At 39.6% G+C, this 15,206-nt stretch overlaps 1 non-coding gene across 1 annotated transcript; it reads left to right on the top strand.

The window, feature by feature from the left end:
* Nucleotides 1-5,465: 5,465 nt before the first annotated feature.
* On the top strand, nt 5,466-5,538 carry TRNAK-CUU. Its single transcript has one exon. It is a non-coding gene; the product is annotated as a tRNA-Lys (tRNA).
* The last annotated feature ends 9,668 nt before the right edge of the window (nt 5,539-15,206 follow it).

The raw sequence follows: 15,206 nt of genomic DNA, 5'->3' as shown, positions 1-15,206 counted from the left end.
AGACCAAAGCAGAAGTTACAAGTCCTTTACAACCTACTCTTGGAAGTCACTGACTATGACCTCTGCCATAGTCTGTTGTTCACATAGACTAGCTCTGATTCACTGCAGGAAAAGACTAGCAAAGGACATGAATACAACAAAATGAGGATCATTGGGAGCCATCTTGGAAGCGGGCTAAGGCATACAGAGTAACAAATATAGATCCTATCTCACTAGCCAGCGATGACAAAATATCATACATACTTTCAGTGTTCAAATTATGATGGCAAAAGCCTGCATAGAAACCTGTTCCTCCTCTGCATTTCTGATGTAGCTCTTGTGTTCCCAGGATCAATCCTTTCTGTTCTTATGCCCCAAGTTTCTGGACCTCTATAGCCCTGCTGTGTCTCATCCCTATGAGGATGCAGCCCCGCTGGGCACCACTGTCTTGTACAGATGACTGTCACCATTGCTTCTACCACTAACTTTGGGAAACGCTTGATATTCCTCAGAGAAAGTGGAACAAACTTAAGGGCACAACTAAGAGCTGGCTGTGACGTTAACAAGTCCTTTTAGAAGGCTTGGGAAATACTTGAAAAGAAATGTAATAGAGTAACTTACACTGCTATGAGCAGGGGTAACTCTGAGAAGTCTACTGTCTAAACTTACCCTCAAATAGCACAAACCTAGGTCCTCTAGAAACTCTATCACTGCCAGATGATGTTCTTTTGCTCTATGTTCTACAAAAGACAAAGGACAACATAATTTGTCACCAGTCCAATTCTTAAGGTCCTGGATTTTCAGTCTTTAAATAACACAACAGGTGGAATGCAAAATCCACACCGTGCCATGCTGGGCCGAGCACTCTTTGTTTTTTGTTCATAGTCTCTCCTCCAGCACTGGCTAAAGGAAATAAACCTGCGCCCTCTCCCACCTCATCCCACTTCCATGACCCTCACAAACAATTGCCCAAAGAATAGTTCTCTCAACTCTGCAAAGATACTCAGTGATGCACAAGCATTGGACAGTCTAAATTCACACTTACAGGAATAATAATCTGTAGTGGCAGAGAACTGCTAAGAGATGTCTTATTAACAGCTCAAAGCATCTACATTTGCTTTACCTTAATTATTCTGGGCCTTTCCCAAGAACTAGACATGGGTGAGTGCTTTACATTTACATAGCCCAAGAGATCATTTCAAGGTGTTTCCCAGAACTAAAGAAGAGTTAGTACCAAAGGGAAACTGGATCTTTTGCTCTTAGAGGGTAGTGTTTCCAGCTGCTTTACTCATCAAGGTTAAAAAATAAAACCCTGGCTACAGCCAGCCTGGTTATGTCACCTGCTGTAATTACTTCTTGGAAAGCATGCCTCCTCTTCATTAGAGAGCCCGGAGGTCAGACAACAGAAATAGGAGCTGAAAGAGATACTAGAGGAATAAGTGGTGCCTAGAGACAGAAAATAATGTCAAGCAGATTGTCATGTGAAAACAGTGGGTTTCAGTGAAATGATGAGAGATTTTGGAGTAGGGCAAATGTAGGACCACATCACGGTGATGGGGTAGCTCATACTTAACTTCTCTGAGCCTTGGTTTCTTCACCTATAAAACGATGGTAACAATTATACCTTCCAGGGTTGAAGATTAAATGAGAATATATATATAATCAATAAAAAAAAAGAAAATGTGTAATCAAACCTTGGCAGGCAGCCAGGCTGTGCTCCAGGTACAGCACTGGGTGCTGGGAATAGAGTGGTGAAAGCGAGCCACTGTCTTCACTTAGCTTCCAGTCCGGAAGGGAAGACAGGCATTAAAAAAAGAACTACCTAATTACATGTGTGATGAATGCTGTAAAGAAGAAGCCTAGGGTATAATAAAAAGAGACCTGACCTAAATTAGGGTGTCAGGGAATGTGGCCTTGAAGTAGTAATGCCAAAGGTGGGAGTGTGGATTGGGGAAGATCATCTCAGGTTTCAGTAAGAGCATTCTAGGCTCAATAAATGGAAACCATTATTATTATTATTTATCCAATAAATACTTATTGAATATCTACCATGTGTTCTGCACTGCTATGTATAGTGAGGGTACAATAAATCTGTGAACTTGAGCAAATAATTAATTTCTTTGAGCCTGCGTATGTTCATCTGTAAAATGGGGATATTAATAGTACCTACGTCTTTAGTCCTTTTTTGAAGATTCAATGAGATAATGTATGTAAAGTGATTGACAGAATGCTTGACATAGGGAGAAGATAATATGTGTTAGTGATATTATTATTCTTCATTAGTCAAGACTGGCTACATAATTTGCAGGGCCCAGGGCAAATGAAAACGCAAGGCCCCATGTTAAAAAATTGTTAAGAATTTCAATACAGCAATAGCACAGCATTAAACTAAGCGTGGGGCCCTGGGTGACTGTACAATGAATGCACTCATGAAGATAGCCCTGTCGCTAATTATGTCATATGTACATATATGTATTTATATAGCTTATCTATCCAAAAAGGTTGAGTTTTTCTTGGGGGCAACTTCCAGAACTCAATTTGCTGAATTCACTTTACAAGGATAAAATATATACCTATTCCGTATATTAATAGATGATTGGTGCTTATATTTTTCTCAACATTTTATTATGAAAAATTTTCAAACAGCAAAATTATAAGAATTTTATTATGAACACATGTATACACCCCACCTAGATTCTACAACTAGTGTTGTATTATAGTTGTGTTATTAGGTATCTATCCATCTATCCATTCTTCAAGCCATCTATTAATCTATCTTGTTTTTGGTGCGTTTCAAAGTAAATTCCAGACATCAATATCACTAACTGAAATCCAATTTATTTATTTTTTTGTTATAAAATTAACATACAGGGGAATGCACAAATCTTTTTTTCCCTCAGTGTTAGTAGGAATGCACAAATCTTGAGTGAATTTGTTGAGTTTTGACAAACGCATATTATCTCTGTAACCCAAACCTCCAGAACATACCATCACCCTAACATGTTCCTTCATACCCCTTCCCGATCAATCTCCATCCCAACCTCTCCAAGAGACAACTATTATTCTGATTTTTCCTGATGCTCAAGTTTTTAAAACTTAAAGCTACGTTTATTATTTTTTTTTAAGGTTTTATTTATTTGAGAGAGAGAGAATGAGAGACAGAGAGCACGAGAGGGAAGAGGGTCAGAGGGAGAAGCAGACCCCCTGCTGAGCAGGGAGCCCGATGCGGGACTTGATCCCGGGACTCCAGGATCATGACCTGAGCTGAAGGCAGTCGCTTAACCAACTGAGCCACCCAGGCACCCAAAGCTACATTTAGTAACTACTTAACTTCAATATCTTCTCACATGGGCATATAGAAAATTCTGCAGACTGTAAAAGAGGAAAGATAAGTCTAGGATACTCTGGTGTACTCAACAAATATTTATTGAATCAAAGAGTAAAACTAGGGAAATCACTTGAGCGCTTTTTATTCTTTAGTAGTTTCAGTTTTTGGTAAAAGTGATACAACGTGGGCTCCAGAAGAAAATGTAAGTAATATGAAAAAATACAGAGAGAAAATTAAAAATCACTCATCATAGAGGAATAAACATTTTTAGTATTTTGATAGAATTTCTCCCAGGTATCCATTTATATATAAATATAGTGAAATGGTCTATGTATGAAATTTGATAAAAATGGGATCATACACATGTACAGTCTATCACTTAACAATATGCTATAGATATCTTTCCTCATCAAAAAATATACAGTGGAGGGGCGCCTGGGTGGTTCAGTTGGTTAAGCGTCTGCCTTCGGCTCAGGTCATGATCTCAGGGTCCTGGGATCAAGCCCCACATCGGGCTCCCTGCTCCACGGAGAGCGTGCTTCTCCCTCTCCCTCTGCCTGCCGGTCCCCCTGCTTGTGCTCACTCTCTCTCTCTCTGTCAAATAAATAAATAAAATCTTAAAAAAAAAAAAGAAATATACAGTGGAATCATCATTTTTAATGGGCAGCCTAGATGGACATACCATTCTTTAATTAACCACTTATCTGCCCATGAACATTTGAGATTGTTTCCAGATTTTCAGTACCAGCAGCAGCACGGCTATGAACATCCTTGTGCATACATCTTTTTCTGAACTGTGTAATTGTTTCCTTAGGATAAAATGCTAAGGATGGGATTACTGGGGTTACAACCTGAACATGTTTTACATGCTGGTTTATGATACCAAAATGCCCTCCAGAAAGGAGGCAGAAATTTACATCCACCGGCTGGCTAATCTTTAAATTCTTAAGAATACAAAATGAATATTTTATCTTTTTTCCTTTAGGATAGAAAAGAGGAAAACACACGAAGGGCTAATAAACCTAGATTTAAACCAGCAAGTAAGAATGTATACAGAAGTGCCCCTAAAAGCCTACAAATCAATCCAATTAAACTCATTTCAATGAAAAGATTACTGGGATGCCTGGCTGGCTCAGTTGGGGGAGCATGTGGCTCTTGATCTCGGGGTTATGAGTTCAAGCCCCACATTGGGTGTAGAGATTACTAAAAAAATAAATAAACTTAAAAAAATAAAAAAGATTATTAAGTGACTACTACATGCAAAGATAAGGCTAGCTTTTGTGGGAGCAAAAAGATGAGAAGCCATGAACTCAGTATTCAGAATACTCACACCCTAATAGCACAAATTCCTTGGCTATTTATCTTCACTTAAGCCTATATGATAAGAATGGGCCCTAAGGATTTACTCTTTTTTTTTTTAAGATTTTATTTATTTATTCATGAGAGACAGAGAGAAACAGAGGGAGAAGCAGGCTCCCAAGGAGCGGGAAGCCCGATGCGGGACACGATCCCAGGACCCTGGGATCATGACCTGAGCCGAAGGCAGACGCTTAACCATCTGAGCCACCCAGGCGCCCCCCTAAGGATTTACTCTTAAAGGGACAATGACTCCTACATTAAATTTGGTACAAAACTCAAAAGATGTTAAGTGAAAAGCAAGTCTCTCTCCCATTCTTATTCCCCAGTTCCATACCTTCACCCATTGCTCTTCTCTTCAGAGGTTACCATTGTTATTAATTTCCTGTGTATCTTCCCAGAAAATGCTCTGCATATGTATATACAGGAATATGCTGAGCAGGCAAAAACATTGTCCACTCATCGCTTACTCATTCAAGCAGATTTTTAATACAATAGTATTATACTCACACATGATTTTACATGTTGCTTTTAAAATAATACCTTGGGGATTGTTCCATATTCACTCATATAGAATTGCTTCATTTATTTTTAACCTGAAGATTGTTCCATAGTCACTTTAGGGAGCTGCTTTGTTCTTTTTTACCATCAACACAATTTTTCATTGCATGAACATATTTAACCAGTACTCTATTTAATGGACCACTAGGTTGTTCCCAACATTTTGCTGATATAATCCTGCAATGAATACCCCTTTAGATACTGAAATCATTTTGGAATAAGAAATGACTGTGTGGGGGGCGCCTGGCTGGCTCAGTCGGTAGAGCATGGGACTCTTAATCTCACGGTCATGAGTTCAAGCCCCACGTTGGGCATGGAGATTACTTAAATTAAAAAATAAATAAATAAATAAAAGAAAGCAATGACTGTGTGAAGGTAGTAATATTTGGCTTCAAATCAAATTGGTAAGTACTTGGTAGAGACATTTGTTGGGTTATAAATGAGTCTTAAAGGAACAAAGCATTAAAGATATGCTGTGTCTGAAATATGTTCCCCCCAACAATTGTTACAACAACAGAAAAGCATAAAAGCCAACAGGAAATCTCCACCCACTTAGACTCCTCAGGTGGAGTAAATAGATAGGCCTTACCCAGTGTCTTCCAGGTCCACAGTGGAGCTTTGTCCCACTAACAGTGGGGACTCCCTGTAGAATCCATGTCTTGGCACTAACAACTTTCCTAGAGAGTTTGGATCCAGCAATATGGACACACAAATATTCATTTGTCACACAAATAATTCATCAAAAGGCCTTTGGACTTGCAAGTGGAGGAGCAGAGTTCCTTTTGCCCTCCCCATTGGCTTTTTTTTTTTAACTTCATTTTGAAATAATTACAGTTAGAGAAAAGTTTTAAGAATAGCACAAAGAACTCCCACTTTATTCAAAGTCATTACTTTTTTAAAAAGATTTTATTTATTTATTTGAGAGAGAGAGAGAGCGAGCATGTGAGAGAGCATGAACAGTGGAGAGGCACAGGGAGAGGGAGAAGCTGACTCCCCACTGAGCAGGGAGCCAGACCCAGGGCTCGATCCCAGGACCCTGGCTAGGATCATGACCTGAGCTAAAAGCAGATGCTTAACCAACTGAGCCACCCAGGCGCCCTTCAAATCCATTACTTATAAAAAGTTTGGTCACATTCTCCTCTTTTTACATATATGTATATATATATTTTAATTTATATATATATTTTTTTCTGAATTATTTAAGAGTAGCTTGTATACATACTGCTCCTTTACCCCTTAATACTCCAGTGTGTGTTTCCTGGAAACAAGGATATCCCACTGATTTTATTGGGGGAAAGACTAACCTGGCTACTCCCATCTAAGAGCTAGAAGGAACCTAAAGGGGTCTACTTTATTTTACACAGGGAAACCCAAAATTGGCAAATAAGTCAGCCAAGGTCACATTGCCAGTATCTGGGACGACACCCTCTCTTCTGGCTCTTTCCACTCTACAAGCCATTAGGAATCATCTGGTCCAAACTGTTCAATAAATTTTATAAATGAGGAAACTATGGCTCAGAGATGGTTTATGATTTGTCTAAGGTCACATAGGTTACAGGCAGCTAAACCTCTTTGCTAAGGGGCTCAAAGACAAGACTAATTTTCCTGAATGCACAGTCACTGAGTAAACTGGTAAGTGGACATCAGGAACTTTTGCCTGTCTAGCAATCCGTCCCCTTCTCCTGACCACAGCTTTGGAAAACCATCCCTCTTTCATTGGATACAGAGTTAGTGGGATGGTCCTTCAAAGTGCCCCACCCTTCTGGCCATGAAATGGGCATGTAACCTAACCTGGATCAGTGGTCTCTGTGGCATTTGGATCTCAAGAAGAGGGACTCAAGGACTGAGAAGAGGGTGAGTTGATTTCTCCTGAAGTTGGTGCTGAAGAGGCCTCCTAAAGACAGGCTGCCTATTGGCTCTGTTGCTGATTAGCTTTGCTTCCCATCCTTCCTGAGATTTGCTTCTTCAGCATTTAGTTCCATTTTCTGAGCTTCCCCCATGTCTTTCCAATAATTTCTATACGTTTAGGTTGGCCAGGGTTAGTTTCTGTTGCCTGCCTAACCAGTAAGAGCTGACTAGGAAGGAAAAAAAAAGTGCTTTCAGAAACACTTGCTCAAACAGAACTGTGACTTAGGTTGTATATAAAAAAAAAATGGTGCCCGGGTACACCCTTCCTTCCTCGAAGCTTAGCGTGGAAGTACTTTCCAGGCTCATCACACTGCTGTTCATTCTCACTAATGACGCTCCACTTTCACGCCTGCAGAAGTGGCTGTTCCTGGAAAAACAGAGCAACCTCTCTGTTAGTTGTGGCTCTTAGAAATGTCTCTAGCAAGGGGGCTCCACTTAGCAGTTATTTTAACTCCAGTGCCCCCAGACTGCTCCATCTGGGTGTTTAGCATGGTGAAATACAATCTGACTGGAGCACCGTAGCCCAGGGTCAGCTCCCTGCCTGATGGACTCTAGGGCCTGCTGCCAGCTGGAAGTGAAGACACCACTCTTTGTCTTTCCTGAGAATCTGTTCCTAACCTCCTAAGAGGACTTTTGGAAGGAACTCACACATACACAAGAACACACCGATGTCTCCAGAATGACAGACAGTGCAGTTTGAATCTGTATCCAGGAAAGAAATCTCCATAAAAGCATAATCATTGGCAAAGAGGTTCCCAAGCTTATGTTGAAACACAGCTTTTTTTTTTCTAAAAAAAAAAAAGTTATTTTAATGTTATATATAATTTAACATTATTTTAAATACTATTATGCAGAGCAGTTTAGCTGTACATTAGCCACTCAAGAACCAGATCTTTCATAGCCAAAGATCCAATCATTTCACAAATATGTTTGTCCTTTCTATGTGCCAGGCACTGTGCTCAGTGCTGAAAAAACAACAGAAAGCAAAATCTGACAGACTCATTACTCTTAAAATGCTTACAGCCCAGAGGGAAAGCAAACATTAATGAAGATGTTATACTCGTACCTCATTACAAGTTGTTACAAGTGCTATGGAAGACAAGTACAAAGATCCATGAAAGAGATTAAGAGTAAACTGTTTTTCTTAAAACAAATAGTTTCCATAATTCCAAGTAAAAAATTTTAAGTAAACTCTACACCCAACATGGGGTTCCAATTCACAAGCCTGAGATCAAGAGTCCCATGCTGTACCAACTGAGCCAGCCAGGTACCCCTCCAAATGAATTTCTTAGAAGGACTATAGAATAATCCCTCCCCCTATTATATTAGTGTGTAAATGGACCAGCCTAGCCCTTATCAGAATCACCATAGGAGATTTAGTTGTCCTGTCAGAGCAAAACCAAGGGGTTCTGCCTTTTTTTTTTTTTTTAGTATTTTATTTATTTATCTGACAGAGAGAGACACAGTGAGAGAGGGAACACAAGCAGGGAGAGTGGGAGAGGGAGAAGCAGGTTTCGTGCGGAGCAGGGAGCCCGATGCCAGGCTCGATCCCAGGACCCTGGGATCATGCCTGAGCCGAAGGCAGACACGTAATGAGTGAGCCACCCAGGCACCCAGGGTTCTGCCTTTATTTTTCCATTGCATTAATCATTGCCGTTTTCAAAGCCAAATGGTAGAGGAAAATCACTCAGACAAAAATGTCCTAAAGAATAAATGATTATTATTTCAAAGCAATTACAAATGGGGATATGTATTCATTTTCTACTGTTGCTATAATGAATTGCCATAGATTCAGTGGCTTAAAACAACACAAATTTATTATCTTAAAATTCTGTAGGTCAGAATTCCAACTGGGTCTCTGTAGGCTAAAATCACAGCATTGTTAGAACTGAGGTCCTTTCTGGAAGCTTTAGGAGAGTATCAGTTTCCTTGCCTTTTTCCAGCTTCATTCTTTACTTCATGGCCCGGTCCTTCCTCCATCTTGAAAGCCAGCAAGAAGGTGAGTCCTCATGTCACATCTCTCTGACCTACTCTTTGCCTCCCTCTTCTACTTTTAAGGACTCATGTGATTAAAAGTAGATCCACTCAGATAATCCAGAATAATCTCCCCAGTTCAAGTTCTGTACCCTTAATCATACCTGCAAAGTCTCCTATGCCATGTACTGAACATATTCATGAGTTCTGGGGATTAGGACATGGATATCTTTGAAGGACCATTATACTGCCTAGCACAGAAAGCATGAAAAATGTTCTTGTGAAGGGTGAAAAAAAGTAGAGGTGCTTCGTTCTGTGTGGACAAAGCAATGGGTACAAGATGATGCCATTTTTCTCGATAGCACCAAAGTGCTTATAGTGGTTATCTCTGGGCAGTGGAATTATGGGTGGTTTTTCTTTATGCTTATGTTTTCTCAGTTTTCTACATTAAAGATAAGATAATTAAAAGAAAAACCCAACCTCATATATTGTGATTATTTAGGATAATGTCTGTATTGTTAGGAAATGCATGCTGATCTATTTAGGAGTAAAGTATATTGGTGTCTGCAACTTACTGTCAAAAAGTTCAGAAAAACACATAAATAGGTAAAGACAATATGGCTAAATGGTAACAACTTTGAATCAAGGAAGGATATATATGTGTGTTCATTGTAATTTTATTTTAATTTTCCTGTACATTTGAAAATTTTTATAATAAAAAGTTAAAGTGCAAAATTTTAATGGGCAGAGATTCTATATTGATTCTATATTATTCTCATTATCATTTCCAGAATAAGTTCAGAATCTAACCTAGAGTGAGAAGATAAGTTATAAAATCAAGGCAAATTTTCTTCTGTAACCATCTTCACCACTGATACCAAGTTATATAGTTAGATCTCAGGAAATGGGGAGATGGACCTGTCTGGCTTCACTTAAAAAGGTCTCATTCCTTTAGGGATACGTCTTCACTAATTTCTCCTACAGCATTTCATGTGTTGTGCTAGTCAACATGCTAGACTTGTAGAGAGGAGACTGGGGGCAGGACTAGCTCCATAATTTGAAGGGCCTAATGCAAAATGAAAATGAGGGCCCCCTTTGCTTAAAAAAAAAAAAGTATTAAGAATTTCAAGACAGCAGAGTCCTTCTAAGTGTAGTCCCTGTGTAAGGGGAGACACCCATGAAATTGGCCCTGCACAAAGCCAGCAGGTTCCACAAATGGTCTCCCCACCAAGCCTTGGGCATACTTGGTGGGAATGACGGTGGAGGAGAAGCAGGCATTCTAGATTCATCCTCCTGCAAGGATCTCTTCACTGCATTTCCAACAGTGTTCTTAGAGCTGCTTAAGACCAAAGATCTCTGAAGAATCTATGAATTCCCCAAATTATAGCCATTTGGTAAGATGCTGTTGATCATTATGTGTGACAGTGTTGGACAGTGGTAGGAACAATGCATTTGCCTGAAACAAAAGCTCTAATGAAACTTATTAAAAGGAAATACAAATAATTATATTACAAATGGTGATTCAAAAGTCATAGTTTTCCCAGAATAAAGTATATACTTAAAATATTTTTTAAAAAATCACTAGGTGAACAAAAACACCATGTATAAAGCATCTCTGATATTTTAATTGGTAACTAAGCTATTTATTATTTTTTATTTTTTTATTTTTTAAAGATTTTATGTATTTATTTGACAGAGAGAGACACAGCGAGAGAGGGAACACAGGCAGGGGGAGTGGGAGAGGGAGAAGCGGGCCTCCCGCTGAGCAGGGAGCCGGATGCGGGGCTCGATCCTAGGACCCTGGGATCATGACCCGAGCCGAAGGCAGACGCTTAACAACCGACCCACCTAGGCGCCCGTGGGTTTGTTTTTAAATAGCTTAGTTACCGGGGCGCCCGTGGGTTTGTTTTTAAATAGCTTAGTTACCGGGGCGCCCGTGGGTTTGTTTTTAAATAGCTTAGTTACCGGGGCGCCTGGGTGGCTCGGTTGTTAAGCGTCTCCCTTCGGCTCGGGTCATGATCCCAGGGTCCTAGGATCGAGCCCCGCATCCGGCTCCCTGCTCAGCGGGAGGCCCGCTTCTCCCTCTCCCACTCCCCCTGCCTGTGTTCCCTCTCTCGCTGTGTCTCTGTCAAATAAATACATAAAATCTTTTAAAAAACAAGATAACATTCTCTCTCTCGTTTTTTTTAAAGATTTATTTATTTATGTTAGAGAGAGAGGGGGGCATGGGGGGGGAGGGGCAGAAGGAGAGGGAGAGAGAGTCTTAAGCAGACTCTATACTGAGCGTGGAGCCCATTGCCGGGCTCAATCTCACCACTCTGAGATCATGACCTGAGCCAAAACCAACAGTCAGTCGCTTTAACCAACTGCACCATCGAGGCACCAGCCAAGGAACATTCTTAAATTGATAATAAAAAGCAAGAGAACACTTTGAGTAATCAAAAAGGGACTTACACAAGATTGAGAAAATAAACATTTCTTCCCTTCCTTACCCCGCATCCCCCACCACACAGACTTTTTACTATTGATTTAAAGTATTTATCACTTTTAGGAATAAGGCTCCTAGTATTGCTGTTCCCATTTCTTTTTTTTTTTTAAAGATTTTATTTCTTCTAGAGAGAAATAAAGAGCATGAACAGGGGGAAGGGCAGAAGGACAGGGAGAGAGAATCTTAAGCAGGCTCCATGCCCAGCCCCAATGCGGGGCTCCATCTCACCCCTATTATATGGTACTCTTAAAAGGCCATGCAGGGGCTCCTGGGTGTTTCAGTCAGTTAAATATCTAACTCCATGTCGTGTCAGCTTATGATCTCAGGGTAGTGAGATCAAGCCCCACCTCAGGCTCCGCGCTGGGTGTGGAGTCTGCTTGGAATCCTCCCTCTCCCTCTGCTCCTCCACCCCCACTTGCATGCTTGCTTGCTCTCTCTCTCTAAAAAAAAGGCGGGGGAGCATGTGTTGTGTGGCTTAGAAAAATATCTGGAAGGATATAGTTAATAAACTGTTAACAGTAGTTGGCTCGAGACTGAGGATTTGTGATGAGTCTAGAGAGGACTTTTATTTTCCTTCCTTTGCTTATTTGAATATATGCAATGAATATGTATTACTTTTATCGATCCAAAAAAATCAGTAAAGATATTTTTAAAAAGAAAAAGAAAAAAACCCAGCATGTACTTCACATTTAGCATTTAGGATCAGTCATTTAATCTTTTTGAGCCTCACTTTCCCTATTTATAAAATGTGATTAATACCACACAAAGATGTCATCAGGAAAATGCCTTACCACATGGTAAATACACATTCAATACAAGTCTCTTTTCTGAGCCTCAGGTTCTTTGCCTACAAACTTAGGGAGCTGGATAAGTTGTCCATAATCCTTTTGAGAGTTATTCTGATTCCCTCTATTTATATTCACAGAAAGAATGCTAAATGAAAAATAAATGTATTTATTTGTCATTAGGCAATTATTTTTCTTCTATTTCCTGAAGAACCAAAAACAGATGAGCAGTACCTCTGGAATGTCTGGGCCACTCCACCCTGGGCACCTGGGAAATGACAGGGTATTTCCACTCATTAGCATCTCTCTAATGAGGAGAGCCTTCCTTATTGAAAAGAGGATGAAACTTTAGTTTTAATAAGCCATTGTGTGCCATAAAAAAATATTATATACTCTCAATTTTAATTTTTGACTACTCCAGGCCTCCTCTTTAATTAGTTTGCCTACCGATATTTGCAATCTAGATACGCTGTTTAACCTGTTATGCAAATTTTCCATAATTCATTATATCATGTGTCATTGGTTAAAGTCTAATTAGATCACTATCACTTGGGAGGGTTGTATATTAAGTCAGTTTACCGAGTTGTCTCCTACACGTCTGAAATACTAATAATGGCTTATCTTTCATGGTACCAGGGTAATGATTTTACAATTCTGTCTTTGCTTTTCTAAGATCGAAAAGTATCGGGGCGCCTAGGTGGCTCAGTTGTTAAGCGTCTGCCTTCGGCTCAGGTCATGGTCCCAGGGTCCTGGGATCAAGCCCCGCATTGGGCTCCCTGCTCGGTGGGAAGCCTGCTTCTCCCTCTCCTACTCCCCCTGCTTGCGTTCCTGCTCTCGCTGTCTCTCTCTCTGTCAAATAAATAAATAAAATCTTTAAAAAAAAAAAAGATTGAAAACTATCACGGATCATGGATCATAGCAGTGCTAATAGTTATCAGTCTATTAAAAAGGTAAAAATTTTAAAAAAGAGACAAAGCTACAACATTGAGAAATACTACCATTCCAAATTTCTCAAAACATTATATATATATATATATTTTTTTTTTTATTGTAGGCTCCATGCCCAACATGGCGCTTGAACTCACAACCCTGAGGTCATGGGTAGCATGCTCTACTGACTGAGCCAGGCAGGCACCCCAAAACATGACCTATTTTTTATTTAATTAAAATATTGTATGGATACAGAATCAGAGAGAGGAACACCCACATGGCTTAGAATTCAAAATATCTCATGTATGAGATTTCTTAATTTAAGATTTTTCTGTGCCTGCCGAATACCAGTGGGTGAAGAATGCCTTCAATGTCATTTTGGCATTTCTAGTGCCCTGCATAGCTTGGTAGGATTCTTTACCCTTCCAGGTTACAGCAATCCCAGCTTTTCTCACAGAAAAAAAAACCCTATTCTTTTTGTTTAACATTAATTTTAAGACATACTGTAGTAGAACTTAACATAAGGAGATACTTTTTATTTCTACATTTACGAACATGTTTCTCCATCTATGAATTAGTATAATACAACTTGCTCCTTACTGTACGTGGAAGGCTGGGGGAATTCTTACTAGTAATAAGAATTAAAAAAATAACATTGATTTAAAATAACTATTTCTAGGCATCATGGAAGGATGGCACTTTGTCTTGCATTATCTTACTTAATCCTAACAAAACTCTGTGAGGTTTGTTTGTTTCTTTGTTTTTTAAAGATTTTATTTAGGGATGCCTGGGTGGCTCAATTGGTTAAGTGTCTGCCTTCGGCTTGGGTCATGATCTTTTTAAAAAAATTTTATTTATTAGAGAGAGACAGAGAAAGCACAAGCAGGGGGAGCGGCAGAGGGAGAAGCAGGTTCCCCACTGAGCACTAGATCCCAAGACCCTAGGATTATGACTGAAGCCGAAGGCAGACGCTTAACCGACTGAGCCACCAAGGCATCCCAAAACTCTGTGAGGTATTATCTACTTTTTTCAAAAACTTAGAGAAGCTAAAAAAATTATGGTTTACAGTGCTGGTAAATGGTAATGCAAGGTCTGGTTCTGAAACCTTGATTTTCATTACTCTACTTTAACTTAGGAGAAAGATGAAAATGTTGTGAAGTCCTTTATTTGCCCTCAGGTCCTTCAACAATTGAAACCCACTTCTGTGCGCCTCTTCTTGACCAATTCCTGCCCCTTATGCTTCAGTAATATAGGCCCACATGTAATTTCTGTAAAGTCCTGTTCTCTCAAGTTTCTGGGTCTTTGTTTATGATGTTTTCTTGGCCTAAAATTTCATTATCCCGCTACTACCAGAGTAGCTGCCCTACTCCTACTCATTTTTCAGGTCTCAGTTTAAACTACTCCACACTATTACATGGTCAATTAATCTTTGACAAAGGAGGCAAGAATATGCAATGGGAAAAAGACAGTCTCTTCAACAAATGCTGTTTGGAAAACTAGACAGCCACATGCAAAAGAATGAAATTGGACCACTCTCTTACACCATAACAACAACAAAAAAAACCCTCAAAAATGGATTAAGGACCTAAATGTGAGACCTGAACCCATAAAAATCCTAGAAGAAAGAACAGGCAATAATTTCTCCAACATCAGCCGCAGCAACATTTCTCTAGATATGTCTCCCGAGGCAAGGGAGACAAAAGCAAACATAAACTATTGGGACCACATCAAAATAAAAAGCTTCTGCACAACAAAGGAAGCAATCAACAAAACTAAAAGACAACCCACTGAATGGGAGAAGATAGTTGCAAATGACCTATCTGATAAAAGATTAGTATTTAAAATATATGAAGAATTTATATAACTCAACACCAAAAATGAAATAATCCAATTAAAA

The sequence above is a fragment of the Neomonachus schauinslandi genome, chromosome 1 (assembly GCF_002201575.2).
Source record: "Neomonachus schauinslandi chromosome 1, ASM220157v2, whole genome shotgun sequence".
NCBI lineage: Eukaryota > Metazoa > Chordata > Mammalia > Carnivora > Phocidae > Neomonachus > Neomonachus schauinslandi.
This window is presented reverse-complemented; position numbering and strand designations above follow the sequence as displayed.